Source organism: Hemitrygon akajei, chromosome 28, assembly GCF_048418815.1.
Source record: "Hemitrygon akajei chromosome 28, sHemAka1.3, whole genome shotgun sequence".
Taxonomy (NCBI): Eukaryota; Metazoa; Chordata; class Chondrichthyes; order Myliobatiformes; family Dasyatidae; genus Hemitrygon; species Hemitrygon akajei.
In genome coordinates, this window is record NC_133151.1 from 18185957 (window position 1) to 18203279 (window position 17323).

A 17323-nucleotide genomic window follows, 5' to 3' on the forward strand; every position below is an offset into this window, starting at 1 on the left:
GAGGGAGAAGAAATTACCATTATCCCACCCCTCCTCTCCATTTCCATTCTCAAACCCAGGAAGTTCTACTACCCACCCACCTGGTCTCACCTTTCACATCCCAGTGTCTCACTTCATCCCCCCTCTCCCCCACCCACCCTCCCCCTCACCTGTTACCTCCCAGTGTCTCACTTCATCCCCCCTCTCCCCCACCCACCCACCTTCCCCCTCCCTCCCAACTTCTTACTTTGGCTTCACCCCCCTTCCTTCCCAGTCCCGATGAAGGGTCTCGGCCTGAATCGTCCAACTGTTCATTCCCCTCCGCAGACCTGCCGAGCTCCCCCAGCGTTGGAAGTGCGTATTACGCGGTGAGTGGGGTGGGTAGGAACAAACAGCACTGATTCAGACGGGGGAAGACAGCCGAGAACCACACTGGGATGAAGTTACCGTTCCAACGACATACCCCCCACCCCCCAGCGCTCTCTCCAAGTCGGGGGGGTCGGAGATAACCAGGAGAGAACAACCCGATCTCACGCGAGGCAGGGCCAGACCCCAGCTATTCTAGGAATAACCCGCAACTCGACCGACACACTTCCCTCCAGACGTGCCTTGGCACCCCGGCCTTACTTACGGCGGGATTGTGGGTGGAGAGAGGGCAGGAACCCGCAGTGCCCCCTCAGGCAGAGAGAGAGGGCTGAAGGTGAGAAGGGAGCAGGGTGGTCGGAGGGGTAACCTGGTACAGTTGGGGGGGGGGGGGGGTGAAGGGTGGAAGGTTTCTGCCACAGCCCCTGGATATCTGGACTCAGCCCGGTGCCCGGGGACTGACAGGACTGGGTTGGGGAGATCACACTGGGTCCCATCAAATATCTCAGACTTAACATTGTAGTGTTCCCACAGGGGGAATTAGAGATCCATCTCTCTCCCTCACATTCTCTCTCTCTCTCACACATACACACACACACAAAGCGTACACACACATACACACACATGTGTGGATATATGTAGACACACAGACTCGCGTGTGCGCACAGAGCCATGAACACACACACACACACACAAAGACCTGTTCTGTGGGTGAGTGACTGTGTGGACCACCCCTGCCCCTGAGATTTCCTGGGAGCTCGCCCGACCTCCGGCCCTGCTGACACCCTGCCGGGAGGCCCTGCTGTCCATGGGCCAGGCGAGTTAGGAGGAGGGAGGGTTCGGATTTTGGTAGATTGACGCCTTTTCTTTCAGTGTCTCCAGGCAGAGGCGGCAGCTCCAGCTCCCTGTGAGGGACAGAGAGCAGAGGGTTACCCCGGTGTGCTGAGGCGGGGAAGGAGGGCGGAGAGCGAGTGGAGGATGGTGACGCCGGAGGATGCTGAAGCCTCACCTTCGGGCGGCTCGGACATCGGCGGGGTGAGGCAGTACATGTGGTAGCCGCGGTCGCAATCGTCGCAGAACAGCAGCTGGTCCTACGGAGGAGCAGAGGAAAGGTCAGCAGGAATTCCTCCCCCCCTCACGGGTCTCTCTCAGGTCCCTCCCGCCTTCTCTGGACGTCACAAATCCCCCCACACCCACTTAGTCCACGGATGTCCCTGGCGTTAAACGCAGGGTACCCAAAAGTACAGGGGCACCACAAAATGATTCAACTCCCGACACTGCTGTTCCTGCAGCGCAACACCCCCTCCTCCCTGCCCCTCCTGCAGCCAGCCTCTCCCCATGAAGTTTCCTATAGTGAATTGCCCCCTCAGCACCCCCGGAGATCTGTGCAGCGGGAATGAAAGCACTGCCAATGCCACAATGGGGCGATTTACCAGAGGGTTCTGCTGAGGCAGCAGGAACGCGGTCCGGCCATCGATTCCCCCGAGGACAAGTCACTCAGAACACCTCTCTCCAGGCTCCCTCCTGCCTCCCGTTTCCCCCACCTCACTCCCCCGATCCCCCCGCCGAGCCGTACTCACGTCGTTCTCCGAGGTGCCGCACAGGTTACAGCACTTGCACTCGATGCACTGCCACCGGTAGGTCTTTACCGCCGCCATCATCACCGGAGTGAACTGCAGGCACGAGGGGTGTCCTGCAAGGGTGGCAACGGTGTTACCGTCGCGCCGTTCAAACCAGGCAGCGCGGCGCTCACCCCTCCCACAAAACCGTGCTCCCTCCCCATCGCCCCTCCTGGGCTGTTGCACTCCCTCTCACAATGTAATGCTCCCTCCGCACCGCCCTTCCCGCAAAACCGTGCTTCCTCCTCGCCGCCCCTCCCGCAGCGCGGCGCTCACCCCTCACCACGCTACTCCCTCCTCACCGTCCTATCAATTGACTCAAGGGCAGCCCGGTTCGGGGTTTGGCTCGCAGTGGCTCCAGCTCTGAGTGGGAATGAGCCCTTGGGGGTTAGGAGCGGCAAAACCCAGAGTGAGCGGACCCACAGGTACGAGGTAGCGCCGAATAAACCAAACCCACAATTTGGGGAAGAAAAAACTTTCAGCGGAGAGCGGGAACGGAAGGCGTTCATTCTGGCAGCATGCGATGGCAGTACGGCCCAGCGTGGGCTACGATCGCCGAGATGGCGTTGGGGGGGTGTTGCCCGTGGAGAGCGGGAACGGAAGGCGTTCCTTCTGGCAGCGTGCGACGGCCCAGCGTGGGCTACGATCGCCGAGATGGCGTTGGGGGGGTGTTGCCCGTGGAGAGCAGGAATGGAAGGCGTTCCTTCTGGCAGTACGGCCCAGCGTGGGCTACGATCGCCGAGATGGCGTTGCCTGTGGAAGTGCCCCGAGATACGAGTGAAGCAGGGTACCTGAGCGGCCACAGTCCGAGCAGGACACCAGTTCCTCCGACTGCCCCGTCTTCTTGTTCAGCCCGCGAGTCGCCCAGGCAGAAGTCACAGTAGTTGTTGGGGTAAAGCCAGGCCGTCCGGACCTTTCTTAGCTGCGAATTGAAAGCGGGAGAGAGCAGAGGTGGGACGCTTGGAGACGTTCAGAGAGCCAGGCTGCAAGGCCAGCAAGTTACTGAACAGATCGCCGGCCCAGCAATAAACCGGAAAATCATTACAGACGGGGATTTTACTGTTCCCTCCAGTGCCACCGTCTCCTACCTCCCTCCTGCCATTCTGTCCGGTTCTCTGCCCCCCCCCTCCCCACCATCCAGAGCCACCTGTTCCCCTCCACCGCCTCCATAAGACACAGAAACAGAACTAGACCAGTGGGGCCATCTGCTCTGCCAACTGATCATTTTCCCTCTCAGCCCCGTTCCCCTGCATTCTCCCCGTAATCTTTGAGAACCTGACTAATCAAGAACCTATCAACCTCCGCTTTAATTACACCCAATGACTCGGCCTCCACAGCCGTCTGTGGCAATGAATTCCACAGATTCTCCACCCTCTGGCTAAAGAAATTCCTCCCCATCTCCGTTCCATTCTGAGGCAGTTCCCTCTGGTCCCAGTCTTCCCCACTACAGCAAACACCTTCTCCACGTCTGCTCTATCCAGGGTTTGTGAGGTTTCAATTTGATCCACCCCTCCCTCCATTCTTCTAAACTCGAGCGAGTACAGGCCCGGAGCTACTAAACGCTCCTCATACGCTAACCCCTTCAGTCCCGCAACCCCCAGCCCTCTCTCCCCTCCCCGCTCTTGCTTAGAGATTTCCCTGGCCCTTGAAGACTCCCCCAACATCCCTTGCAGCCCAATCTTCAGTGAAGAATGTCTCCCCTCCTTAACCGGGCCAGGCCCACGTACAATGTGAAGATTGACACTAGCACCCTCTGGAACGGGGTGTATGGGGTGTGCAGGGAGGGGTAGAACCTCTGGTGAAGGGACTTGCTGTGTCCATTCTGGGGCAGCTCACTCACCTTCGGTCCCCAGCGGACACTCAGCTCTCACCCGTGGCTCCAAGTGGCTGCTTGGGCGACAGCGGCCACGCCCCAGTGAGACAGGGTAATGCCGGCCCCAGCTCTGGCAGACTGGGCAGGTGAGATCTAGCGAGACCCGACGGCCAAGGAGCCGGTTCTGCAACGCTCCGTGGAGAGCGAAGCGCACGACGAGGCACAGAAGCAGTCACGGTCATCCACTACAACCAGGGAAGACCCAAGTCTGTGCCGACTACTCGTACACTGGATCCGGACTTCCGAGGCGGACGGAGCGGAACTGCCCCAGTGCAATGGCTTTTCCGCTTAAAAAAGCCTCCTCTGCACAGATACCCCGTCATCGTCAGATACGACGGACAACCACCGGCCTCTGGAATGGTCCAGCAAGTCATTAGGAAGGGGCAAGTGTAGGCCTCCGTTAGTCTCGATAGACCATGGATTTGCGCCTTGGAAAGTTTCCAGGGCGCAAGCCTGGGCAAGGTTCTTGTTTAATGGAAGACCGGCAGTCGCCCGAGCTGCAAGTCTCCCCTCTCCATGCACCGATGTTGTCCAAGGGAAGGGCATTAGGACCCATACAGCTTGGCACCGGTGTCGTCACAGAGCAATGTGTGGTTAAGTGCTTCCTTGCTCAAGGACACACACGCAGCCTCAGCCGAGGCTCGAACTAGCGACCTTCAGATCACTAGACCAACGCCTTAACCACTTGGCCACACGCCAACACAGGAAGGGGCAATAATGCACAAGCGACTCCCAGATGCTCGGGAAAAGAACAAACTCCCCAGCTAACACTGCCTCTGCCTTTCATGGGTGGTTTCAAAAACTTTTTTTTTTTGGGGGGGACCCCTGGGAAGGACAGAACTCTGGAGATGAGGGAGGGGGAGACAAGAGGTGTGTGCTTGTCTGCGGGCTTTTACCACGAACAGTAAATTTACAGGGCTCGGGGACTAGCTGGAGCAAACTGCTTGAATATCTGGGTTGAGTGGACGTGCAGAGGATGTTTCCTACAGCGGGAGAGTCTAGGACCAGAGGGCTCAGCCTCAGAATAGAAGGATGTCCCTTCAGAATGGAGATGAGGAGGAATTTCTTTAACGGGGGGGGGGGAGAGAGAGATCTGTGGAATCCATCGCCACAGGGAGCTGACGACACCAAGTCATTGAGTATATTTAAAGCAGTGGTCGATAGATTCTTGATTAGCCGGGGCTCAAAGGTTATGGGGAGAAGACAGGAGAATGGGGTTGAGAGAGATAATAAATTAGTCATGATGGAATGGCAGAACAGGCCCAAAGGGCCAAATGGCCTCATTCTATACTTGCGTCTTATGGAAATTATGTGAAGCAGAGGAAAGGGGGAGGAAGAACTGGTAAATTATTGCCCAGTTTTCGGTGGTTTTCACTGTCAAGGCCGGGACACGTGAGATGGTTGGTTATTTTGCCTTGTGGCGGGGTTGGGTCTCCTCGGGCCAAGATTGCCATATGAGGAACAAAGGCTCGTTCACCAACACGACTCCCATGCCGCTCCCCACCCCCCCCTCACCCGCCTCCCCTGACGCACAGCAAGGCAAGTAAGAGAGGTTGGCTGCAGACCTGCTTTCAATTTTCTCAAGTCGCCTGGAGGTCGACCCACTGTAACGAAGAGAAGGGGAGAGTGAGAACAGACCAGTGCCCCCCCCCCCACTCCACTGACAACCCGCCCCCAGCACCCGTTCTCCCTTAAACACCGAGCACCCGAGGCCCACCACTGCTACGGGGCCCAGAAGCACGTGCTTGGAAGGGACGGGGGGAGGGAGGGGAAAAAATCAGGGTGGGGACGCCTTGAAGATTGCCTCTACTAACGTAGCACGGAGCACGTTCTGACTGTCTGCATCACCGCCCGCTGCAGAGGATCAGAGAAAGCAGCAGGAAGTCGTTAGCCAGCTCTGACATTGCACAGATTCTCCACTCTCTAGCTAAAGAAGTTCCTCATCCCAGTTCCAAAGGGATGTCCTTACATTCTGAGGCTGTGGGAGGGGGTAGCAAGGACAGCAAGCAGGATGGTGGAGAGGGCGCACCACATTGCATGGGGGGTGGGGGAGCAGGGGCGCAGCAGTCCGGAGAAGAGTTGGTGCCTAGGGAATGTAGTACCATCAGAATTAATTAACTTTCAGAGAATGCATCGAAGTCAGCGGCCATAGATCCAAAGATAAAACAGGAACTCTCTCATGAGTGAGGGAACAGAAAGTGTAGCACTCAACCCATGTAACTGTCACAATCAGAGTATATGACAGGAGAGCTTTCTGTCCATCAAGAATATGCTAGCTCTTTCTAACCTAGATCACTCTAACCATCTCTGTTTGGGCTTCATCACCACCACCATCAACATCCCATGGGGGTAAGGGAAGGTGGAGGGGGGTTTTGAGTAACAGGAAAGTTCAAAAGTCCATGCCCAAAGTAAATTTATTATCCAAGTACATATACGTCACCATGTACAACACCAGACATCCCACTGTGCAGAAACTCATTTCAGGGAGGTAGCACCATCAATTTGCGGGAGACTCCCGGGGGAGGTGGGATGTCTACAATAGAGTGACTCCTTAGCAGCTAGCCAAAATAACATTAACTATGCTAATGAACGAATAAACTCACCTCAACGTGTCGTTTACATTTTAACACACCATGGACAATAGGAAAGTCACTGTTGCAAACAGTACAGCGAGCAACACCGTCATTATTTTTGACTCCATTAGGCAGGGGTACACTTTAGTATAGGCTGGGGTGAAGTAATTTTATATTTTCTTTTTCTTTGGAAACATCTGCCATGGCACACACACTCTTACTCTTAAAAAAAAATCGATTTCTGGGATACTGTATATAATTTGCGGGCGTCAGGGAGCCGCTATCAATATGCGGGAGACTCCTGGAACTTCCGGGAGAGGTGGGATGTCTGCAACCCCGCAATTCACTTGCACAGTCAATACAAAGAAACACAACAGAATCAATGAAAGACGGCCCCCAGCTGGACGGACGAATGACCAGAGTGCAAAAGACAACAAACTGTGCAAACACAAAAAGCAATAATATTTGCGAACATGGGATGAAAGCGAGTCTGATCTGCGGACCGGGCCATGGGAGTTTTTGATAAAAAAGCCTCCATGTTTTGATGGTCAAAGTGAGCACGGAAGGCACTGAGCTCACCTGGGAGCGAAGGCTTGTTGTCACCGACCTTCACTTTGCAGGAGGTCATGGTATTCGGAGTCTGGGTATTGTGCAGAGAGCAACTGCCCCTTTGACTTCCCAAAACTCTTCTATTGTCTACAAGTGGGTGACAGCGGCTCCGACAACCCTTGAGAAGCCCACCGCCATCCAGGATAAAACAGCCCACTCGGTCGGCACGCGTCCACCCAACTAGACGCTCCCTCCCTCCACTGCCAGCGCACGGGGCAGCGGTGAGTACAGTCCACAGAATGCACCACTTTGACTCGCCTGAGCTGACAGACCCTTCGTCTCTAAACCCACGGGAGATGACGCCACCAGGGCGCAGAGGATCATCACCACCCGCAGGCTCCCCTCCATCCAGGAACTGATCGCTGTCCCTACATCATCACGGCAACAGCACAGAAAACAACCCTTCGGCCCATCTAGCTTATGCCAAACTAGCTTATCTGGCCTCATCACATCAACCCACTCCTGGATCACAGCCCCCGAATAACCCTTCCATTCATGAAGCAAAGTGCTAGCATTGGAAGAGTGTGCAGAGGAATTGTCCCGGCAATGAAAAGGTTAACATTTGAGGAGTGTTTGATGGCCCTGGGCATATAGAAGAATGTGGGGGTGGATCTCATTGAAACTAAAAAATAATGAAAGGCTGAGATAGAGCAGAGGATGCTCCCAGTGGTGGGGGATTCTAGGACCAGAGGGCACAGCCTCAGAACAGGAGAACAATCCTTTAGAATGGAGATGAGGAGGAATTTCTTTAGCCAGAGAGTGGTGAATCTGTGGAATTCGTTGCTACAGACTTGGCTGTGGAGGCCAAGTCATTGGGTATATTTAAAATGGAGGTTGATAGGTTCCTGATTAAGTTAGGGCATCAAAGGTTACGGGGAGAAAGCAGAGAATGGGATTGAGAGGGAAGATAAATCAGCCATGATCGAATGATGAAGCAGACTCGATGGGCCGAAAGGTCCTTTGTCTTATGGTCAATCTTCCCCTCATCCCAGGCCGTCGGAGTTCTCTTCATCGATTAAACACCACGCTCTTTGATCTCTTCCCCAACCTTCTTAGATTAAATCTCTGTCTACAGATAGTATTCGGGGCCAACCGCTCAAGACCAGCTCACACCGGGCACGCATCATAGACGCCTCCCTGACCCAAAGCCCGGCACTCCGCGAGAACGATCGGCGCCACGCACACTTACGCTCCTCTCTCCGCTGCGATACCGGAATCGGCGGCTCCAGGTCCTTGTCGTCGTCTCCCTCCTCGTCCGCCAGGTGGGAGTGTGCATAGTGATAGCTGAGTCCGGGGCGGTTCTTGTAACGCTTTCCGCAGACTGTGACGAAGTTGGGGGGGGGTGGGGAGGGGATTGGCGGGGTGGGGAGGGGAAGGGGGTTGTTGGTAGGAGAGGAGACAAAGAGAGAGAATTCAAGACGTGGGAAGCAGGCAATCGAACACCTGACTGACTGCAGGCAACCAAGTGCCAGAGGGATGCGTACAGGCTGGGCGGGCATCGAGGCCAGGAATGCCATGCTCCTGACTGCTCATTACAACAAAGCAGGGGCTACGTTTCACCTGGACACCGTTTGAATTGGGAAGGCAAAATAAAACTTCGCCTGTACTTACCACAGGCTGCCGTCAAGTTGCCCCACGCAAGCTGACAATGGACTACATCAAAGCACGTACACGGGCCTCTCGGCCCCTCTGCTCGTGGGTTTCCTCCCACTTACCACCAAGCTCTTCCAGTCCTTTCCCTCTGGGTAACAGCTGGGCTGCCAGACGTCTGAATAACCTGCTGCCTCCCAGCCACACAGACACCCTGTCTGAATACCCTGCCCCACTCCCCACCTCACAGACACTCTCTTACCCCGCACCAGCCACCTTTCATCTTTTACTGCTGCCGTTTCACATATTTAAACGACTGTTGGTTTTATTACAGTAGTGTCGGTAACATTATACTGTCTTACACCTCGCACTTTGTCACCCGGTCGATCTTCAGGCCTTGCCACCTAGGGACCGTGACCGTATGCGCTCGACCGTGACTATATAACGCGGCCCGCTGCTCCGTAGCGGTTACCGTGACGCTATCACAGCTCGGGGCGCCTGAGTTCGGAGTTCAATTCCCGACACCGCCTGTGAGGAGTTTGCACGTCCTCCCCGTGATTGTGCGGGTTTCCTCCCGGCTGGTAGGTCAGTGTAAATTGTCCCGTGATTAGGCTGGGGTGAAATTGTGGTGGTGGGTGGTGTTTTGCACCGTATCGCCAAATAGGTAAAACAGATCAAAGAAACGGGTGTCAAAGCTGAGGCGAGCAGGATCACGGGTGGGCACAGGGAAGACCATTGGTGCATCGGAGTAAAGAGGGAGACACACACCGCCTCGTGGAAGGACACTTGCTTCTCTGAGGCGGGAGGGTAGGCACGGTGCCTCCAAGTCAGGAGCCATCGGCTCCAGCACGATCTAGGGGGGGGGCAGCTCAGTTTTATTCAACTGCAGCGTTGGAGGGACAGTGAGGAGGGAGCACCGTATCGGTGGAGGGGGCATCCCGCCACTGGAAGGGCAGTACTGAGGGAGTGCCCCAGACACTCCGGGGGCGCGGGAGGGCAGGATTTCTAAGGGGCCAGTCCACCACTGCAGCTGCCATGGGACACAGTGTGGATGGAATTTAGCAAGATGATCGATGTGGAAACGCGGACAAGAGACTAGGAGCCAAAATAATCCAAAGCGAACTGGGGGGGGGGGGGGGGTAACTTGGTTGCTGTTTACAGTGAAACCTGTAAAGATTAGTGTTTTGTTCCCTTGGAAAGCCAATAAATTAGGCCCATGTGGAGGGGCAATATACAGAAACAGTCTGCATGGCTAACAACGAGGAAGAGAGCTGTTTTATAAACAGCAGGGCGACGAGCTGCAGAGCTTATGGTGGGCACTGACTTGTTGAAATCCCCGAGAGGCCTGAGGTTGAATACAAGTCCTTTGCTGCCAGCGAGTTACAACGGCGAGCAACTGCAGGTGTGGGGCACGGACGAGCGGGAGGTTTAACAGAGGCGAGCGAGGCTGGAAGGTGTGCAGAGTGAGTGGGAAGGAACGAGAATTAGCAGCTACGGACGGCCCCAAGCCTGGCTGCAAACGGAGGAGAGGCGCCCTACCCCATAGAAACTCAGAGCTACAGAAGCTCTAAGGACCTCATCGCTGGGAGAGGACGATGAGCTACACCTGGGGACGGCTCGGAAGACCGGCCCAGGATAGAGGACTCTGGCGAGCTGCAGTTGGCGGCCTGTGCCCCAGTAGGTAGAATAGAAGTAAGTTTCCTTCAGAGCCAACGAGCAAAAATAATTACCGTGGAACTCGATTTAAATAGGTAACCACGGTCCCTTTCACTCCACCTTGTGAAGTCTTTTAACATAAATCACATTTACCTGAACCCCCCCATACTTCCTGACCACATAAGCTTTGTAAAGGCCTTTTAAACACTGTATCTGCCTTCATCATCTCCTCTGGTAACTCATTCCACACACCCACCGCCCTCTGGGTGAGAAATCAGCCCCTCAGACCTCTTCAAATCTTCCTGACGACGCCCAATGACGTTTTTTTTTGGTAAAATCCATGCGTCGTAACAAGCATCCCAGCTCGATACTGCAACTGCTCTGCCCGAGACCACAAGCTGTGGACGCAGCGCAGGACGTCATAGAAACCTGCCTCCCCTCTACGGACTCTGCCTGCACTTCCATCTGCCTTGATGTCGTAACCAGCATCAAATACCCCCCCCCCACCCCTGTCGGGCAGAAGATACAAAAGCCTGAAAGCTCGTCCCACCAGGCTCAGGGACAGATTGTACCCTGCAGTTATAAGATTACTGAAAGGACCCTTTGTACTATAAGACAGCTTCTTGACCTCATTGTGGTCCTCTTGCCTTATTGCCCATCTGCACTGTACTTCCTCTGTCACTGGAACACCATCTTCTTCGAGTCCTGAAACTTTGACTGCTTAGTCCTCCCCACAGATCGCAACCTGTTCGAGATTCAAGGTTGCTCAGTGTCATTTCCGGCACACAAGTGTAAAGGAGAACGAAATAGTTGTTACTCTCCGGGGGAAAAAAATGATAAAGAACACAATAATAATTTTAAAAAACAATAAATACGTATCCGGGCAGCACGGTAGAGTAACGGTTAGCACGAGGTCATTACAGCTCGTGGAGTTCAGAGTTCAATTCCGGCTCCCCGTGAAAAGTGTGGATTTCCTCCGGGTGCTCCGGTTTCCTCTCACACTCCAAAGGCATAATTGATGAGGTGAGGGTTAAATCGGGGGTTGTTGGGCTCAGTGGGTCAGAAGGGCCACATTGCTAAATAAAAATAGATAGGTCGCTTATATACACAGAGGGATTGTCTGTCCACAAAGTGACGCTCGGCACAGGAGCGTCTGTGCACCAGGTGACTGACAGGAAATGAGAAAGTCGTGGTGGAAGGGGTGGGTCGGTGGGCGGAGGTGTTGATTGGCCTCACTGCTGGGGGAAAGTCACTGTTTTTTTTGAGTCTGGTGGTCCTGGCACGTAGACCTTGTTGAGATCCTCCAGCATTTTGCATTGTTCCTGCTTTTCCCTTGACGTAGTGATGCGGAACGATCTGTGCAGATGCCGCGGAAGTCTGGCTGCCCCGGACTACGGCCCTTCCCCACCCAGCTCTCGCACCAAGCTTCAGTGAAACGCTCAGCACTGAGTGCACCTGTTAAACCGATCGCCAATCTCCCTTTCTGGAGATCCCAACCTTCCATTTCGGTTGCCTGCAATGTCCCCGCTGAGGGGTCCAACCCCCCCCCCCCCCCCACCCCACCACCCCCCACGCACCCGTGACCTGGGTGAAATCACCGAGGCCAAGCCACACATCCAAAGCTTCACTCGCGCGAGGCGGTTTGGTCGCCGAGGCTCTGCGTCGCCAATCCCCACAACCCCCCCCCCCCCACCCCCCAACAGACCGCGTATAAAACAGGAACAAAGAAAAGTCACAGGCAGAAGCGAAAAGACACAGGCCGAGACAGATCTGCGTGAAGCTCCAGAATACCTCTTTCAGAAGGTTTGGAGTTATGCTTTTGTTTGCATCTATCTGCAACAGAGAAGATAAAGAGAGAGTGAAAAGATCTTAACACGGCAAATTATTATTGTTTCTAAAGAAGAAGAGAGTCTGAAATCAGTGCTGAATGGGGGGGGGGGGGGCGGAGGAGAGAGGAGGGAAATAAGGAGACTAGGTGGGAGGTCCTACAGACTGTGTCGACTATCTTACCATTACAATGCCCTGTTAACCCAAGCATCACACACAAAGTGCTGGGGGGGCCTCAGTGGGCCAGGGCCGAAATGTCAGCTGTACGCAGACGCTGCCCGGCCTGCCGAGCTCCTCCGGCATTTTGTGTGTGTCGCTCGGATTTCCAGCACCCGCAGATTTTCTCTGGTTTGTGATCTGACAGAGCTCAGAGAATTCACCCCTTACTCAAGCTCTCACGCTCGGGTTAGAGGAGCAACACCTTATATTCCATCTGGGTAGCCTCAAATCTGATACCATGAACACAGATTTCCCGAAACTCTGGTCATTTCCCCCCCCCCCCCCTTTTCTTCAATTCACCACTCTCCTCTACTCCTCACTAGCTCATCAACTCCCCTGGAGTACCTCCTCCTTCCCTTTCTCCTCTCCTATCAAATTCCTTCTTCTTCAGCCCTGCATCTTTTCCACCTATCACCTCCCAGCTTCTTACTATATTCCCCCTCCCCCAGGTTTCACCCCTCACCTTCCCCTCCCCCTCTTACCTTCTTCTGGCTTCTTCCTACTTCCTTTCCAGCCCTGATGAAGGATCCCGGCCTGAAATATTGACTGCTTATTCACTTCCATAGACGCTGCCTGACTTGCCGAGTTCCCTCAGCATTTTGGGGGTGTTGTGCTGGACTCCTAGCAGCTGCAGATTCTCTTGTGTTTGTGTTTACTCAACCCCTGCTCAGTGGCCCCTTTCTGAGGTGCATCTGTACACTAGCTCGGCTCCTGGAGAATTTAAAATCCATTTTTAAAAAAGGCTAAAAAATCAACAGGAATTATTAAACCGTTTGGTTAGTCACAAATCCCAACTCGGTTACCAAGGCCTCTCCTTTGCAATGAGGTGCAGCGGTCTTTAAACTGGTGGGACACACACTCACTCGGTGACCATTTTATTAGGTACACCTGCTCGTTAATGCAAAAATCTAATCAGCCAATCATGAGGCAGCAACTCAATGCATAAAAGCATGCAGACATGGTCAAGAGGTTCAGTTGCTGTTGAGATCAGACATCAGAATGGGGAAGAAAGGTGATCTAAGTGAATTGGCCTGTGGAAAAATTGTTGGTGCCAGATGGGGCGGTTTGAGTATCTCAGAAACTGCTGATCTCCTGGGGTTTTCACACACAACCGTCTCTAGAGTTTACAGAGAATGTTGCAGAAAACAAGAAAAAAATCCATCCAGTGAGCGGCAGTTCTGTGGGTGAAAACGCCTCGTTAATGAGAGAGGTCGGAGGAGAATGGCCAGACTGGATCAAGCTGACAGGAAGGTGAGAGTAACTCAAATAATCACCCGTTACAAGAGTGGTGTGCAGAAGAGCATCTCTGAACTTTGAAGAAGATGGGCTACAGCAGCAGAAGGCCACACTGGTTTCCACTCATGTACATAATAAAGTGGCCACTGTGTCTGTGTATGTTCTAGTTAACCGGGACACATCGGGACCAGTACATTTTGACTGTTGATACCCTAAAATTCTTCGCAGTTCTCGTAGTTCCTAATTTGAAGTAGTGAAATTGTTTCATTTCCACTCCCAGTCATTTCTGGCGTCTCTGAGCCTGAATACTCAAAACCACAGTGAGCAAAACATACTTATTTCTCACCAACTATCAGTGACAAAAATCGCTGCTCTTTGAACAACTGACACTATTTAAAAACTGCTCGCTCGAAGCGTGGTGTAGCGTCCAACAGCCACACAAGTACACGCGACTAACACTAGTTAGAGACTGTTCGGCAACAATCTCCTGTCCCAATTAAGCAGCATAGTGTCGCAAATAAACAAAGGGACTCCATGCTATTTTAAAGTCCTCTTACTAGATTTTTTTAAAGCTCTCAATGGTCTGGGACCGGAGTACATACAAAATTGTTTTCGTTTGATAGCTCTGCCCCAGCTCTCAGGTCTTCTTTTGCTGGTCTCTTAACCGTAAACAATCTCCCTCAAAAGACGCTTGGCAGGTCAGCTTTACTGAACCACGCTCCTAAACTGTGGCATTCAATCCCTAAAACTATAAGGGATGCAGACAGACTCAGTTGACACTTTTAAATCCCAGCTCAAAACCTACTTATTTAACCTTGCTTCTAGTTCCTCTTGCTGTTTCTGCAAGTTGCTAGCTTGACGCTCAACCCAGCACAGATGGAAAGCGTGAAAGGAGCCGGCCGGATTCAAAGCCGGCACCTCTTGTCCCAAAGTCCGGCTGCGGGAACAGTGACACCACCGGCGCAGGCCACCTTGCTTTTAACCAACATCCTTTTGGGTTTTGAAATTTTTAAATTGATTTTCATATTTATACTTTTATCCCATTGTAAAGTACTTTGTACTACATTATCTGTATGAAAAGTGCTCTATAAATAAAGTTAATGTTAAAGTTACTTTCTCAATTAGTTTATGTTCTTTAGGAGCTGTCCCAAATAAGGGATTGTCCCAATTAACTGGAATCCTGTGTGTATGTTTATCTTATGGTACGTTTTATGTACTGCCTAAAGTCAAGTTATAATAAACCTGATTCTGATGTTCCACGGACTCTATTGCATGTAGAAATTAACAGTGTGCTGTGCCCAACTACCGAAAGACTGAACCGTGTCTTGCTGTTGTACACTTCCTCAGTCCCCACACCCTGAAGGTCTCAAGTAAGGGCAGGGGGAGGAGGGAAGCCCAGCCAGGCATTAAATAGCGAGAGCTAAATACCAGCCTGCACCCAAAATTGGCCACAAAGACTGGGATCCTCGTCTATCCTGCCCCACCCACCCCCTTCCCCTCGTGCAGGCTACTCAACCCCACAAGTCAGGGCTGGCCCAACCTCTTCATTCAGAGGAGGGCAGAATGGGTACCAGGGAGGAGGGAAGGATTGGAGAGGAAGAAGTGTGGAGATAGGGGAAGACGAAACCAATATTGAAAGGCCTAGGTAGAGTGGATGTGGAGAGGACGTGTTCTGCAGTGGGGGAGTCTAGGACCAGATGGCACAGCCTTTGAAGAGGGGTGTCCTTTTAGAACAGAGGTGAGGAGGAATTTCTTCAGCCAGAGGGAGCTGAATCGGTGGAATTCATTGCCACAGGCAGCTGCGGAGGCCGAGTCATTGGGTGTATTTAAAATGGAGGTTGATAGGTTCTTGATTAGTCAGGGTGTCAAAGGTTACAGGGAGAAGGCAGGGGAATGGGGTTGAGAGGGAAAATAAATCGGCCGTGATGGAATGTGGAACAGATGGGCTGACCGCTCCTGTCTTACAGTCGGGATGGTGAGGACAGGCAGAGGGGTGGGGGAGAAAGGCGGAGCAAAGGGGTCCAGTGGCATAGAGAGAGAGAAAGAGAGAGAGAAAGTATCACATCAGGATAACAAGAGGGAGAGAGATTGGACAAGATAGAGGACAGAAAGTCAATGGCAAATGCAGCGAGACAAGCCGTCATCTGCCAGGTCACGGAGACTTACTGTCACAGGCATAAGGCTTCTCACGGTCCTCGATGGCGGCAGCATCCATCGCTTTCTTCCTCGCGCTCCTGCCGACTCCTTTACCCTGCCGGGACAGACACACAAGACCAGGCCGCCCTGAGCAATCGCCATAGAAACGAACTCTGAAACTCCCAAGGAGCTCTTAATTTTAAAAATTAGATGCAAGGACGTCCATAAATTGGAGTCATGGTGAGGCAATCAGGGAAAGCAGCTTGCTTTTAGACAGGGTCCTCAATATAAAACGCCCCAAGGTGCTCAGAGGATGAACGTGCAGTCTGACAAAAGCTCGGACAACTGTGTTGGTTTTAAGGGACGTGTGAAACGAGAGCGAGAGAGACACTTAAAAGAAGGTATTTCAGACTCAGCTGTCATCGGAAGAGCAATGGAAGAGGAAGTCGGGGGATAAGCAAGAGGCCGGAATTGACATGGATCATAGAACATTACAGCACCGTGCAGGCTCTTCGACCTGATGTGGTGCCGACCCTTTAACCCGCTCCGAGATCAATCTAACCGCAACCTCCCGCGAAGCCCTCCATTTTTCTGTCATCCACGTGCCCGTCACTGAAGTATCTGCCTCTACCATCAATCCTGGCAAGGCGTTCCACGCACACCCACCACTCCCTGTAAAAAAAACTTGCCTCTAATATCTCCCCCCGCTATACTTCCCTCCAATCGCCTTAACACGATGCCCCATCGTATTAGTTCATTTCAATTCTGGGGAAAATTCTCCAGCCGTCCACTCGATCGGAGCCTCTTATCTATCAAGACACCTCGTACCCTCCGTCACTCCAAAGGGAAAAGCCTCAGCTCACTTAACCTACCATCAATAAGACAGGTTCTCTAATCCAAGCAGCATCCTGTTAAATACCCTCGGCACCATCTCTAAAGCTTCCACATTAAAGTTTCACTTCCCTCGGATTAGCCACGTCCATCCTAGGAATTACTGTCTGGATGCTCACTCGATCTACGTCCCTTAACCTCGAGCAAATCCTGAACAAGGCCAGTTTACACCATGGATTTCTGACTTCAATGCCCCTCGCAGTCTAACCTCACAGCCCCCCCTTTACTCCACTTCAACACCACATCCACAGACCCCACTCTGCCCGAGATATCGAAACTGCCCTTAGATATTCGGGGCGGGGGGGGGGGGGAGCTAAAATCGTTCTACACTCTTCCAATAGACATTTCTGCTTTCTGAATTTCACTGGCCTCCCCAGCACTATCTTCAAATGTCAATGTCTCAAAAAAAAAAACGGGAAATTCATCATTAAGGACACCCCGCCCTTCCCAGTCACCTAGGACATGCTCTCTTCCCTTTGCTGCCATTAGGGTGGAATTACAGGAGCCTGGAGACACACACTCAATGCTTCAGTAACAGCTTCTTCCCCGCCGTCAGATTTCTGAACAGACAATAAACCCGTGTGCGCAAGTTCACTATTTTTTTATTTTTGCATTACTTATTTTTTAATATAAACGTTTCCTTAACATAATTTGCAAGTTTAAAAAAAATGATAACAGTCCTGTACAAGTGAGCTAGCCAAGTATACAGATAGCCAGGTTGCCTAAGATTTTTGCACAGTACTGTACTTAAC

At 52.7% G+C, this 17323-nt stretch overlaps 1 pseudogene; it reads right to left on the minus strand.

Moving 5' to 3' along the window:
- Positions 1 to 210: 210 nt before the first annotated feature.
- LOC140717728 (zinc finger protein ubi-d4-like) overlaps positions 211 to 17323 on the minus strand; it is a 35507-nt pseudogene continuing 18394 nt past the window's right edge.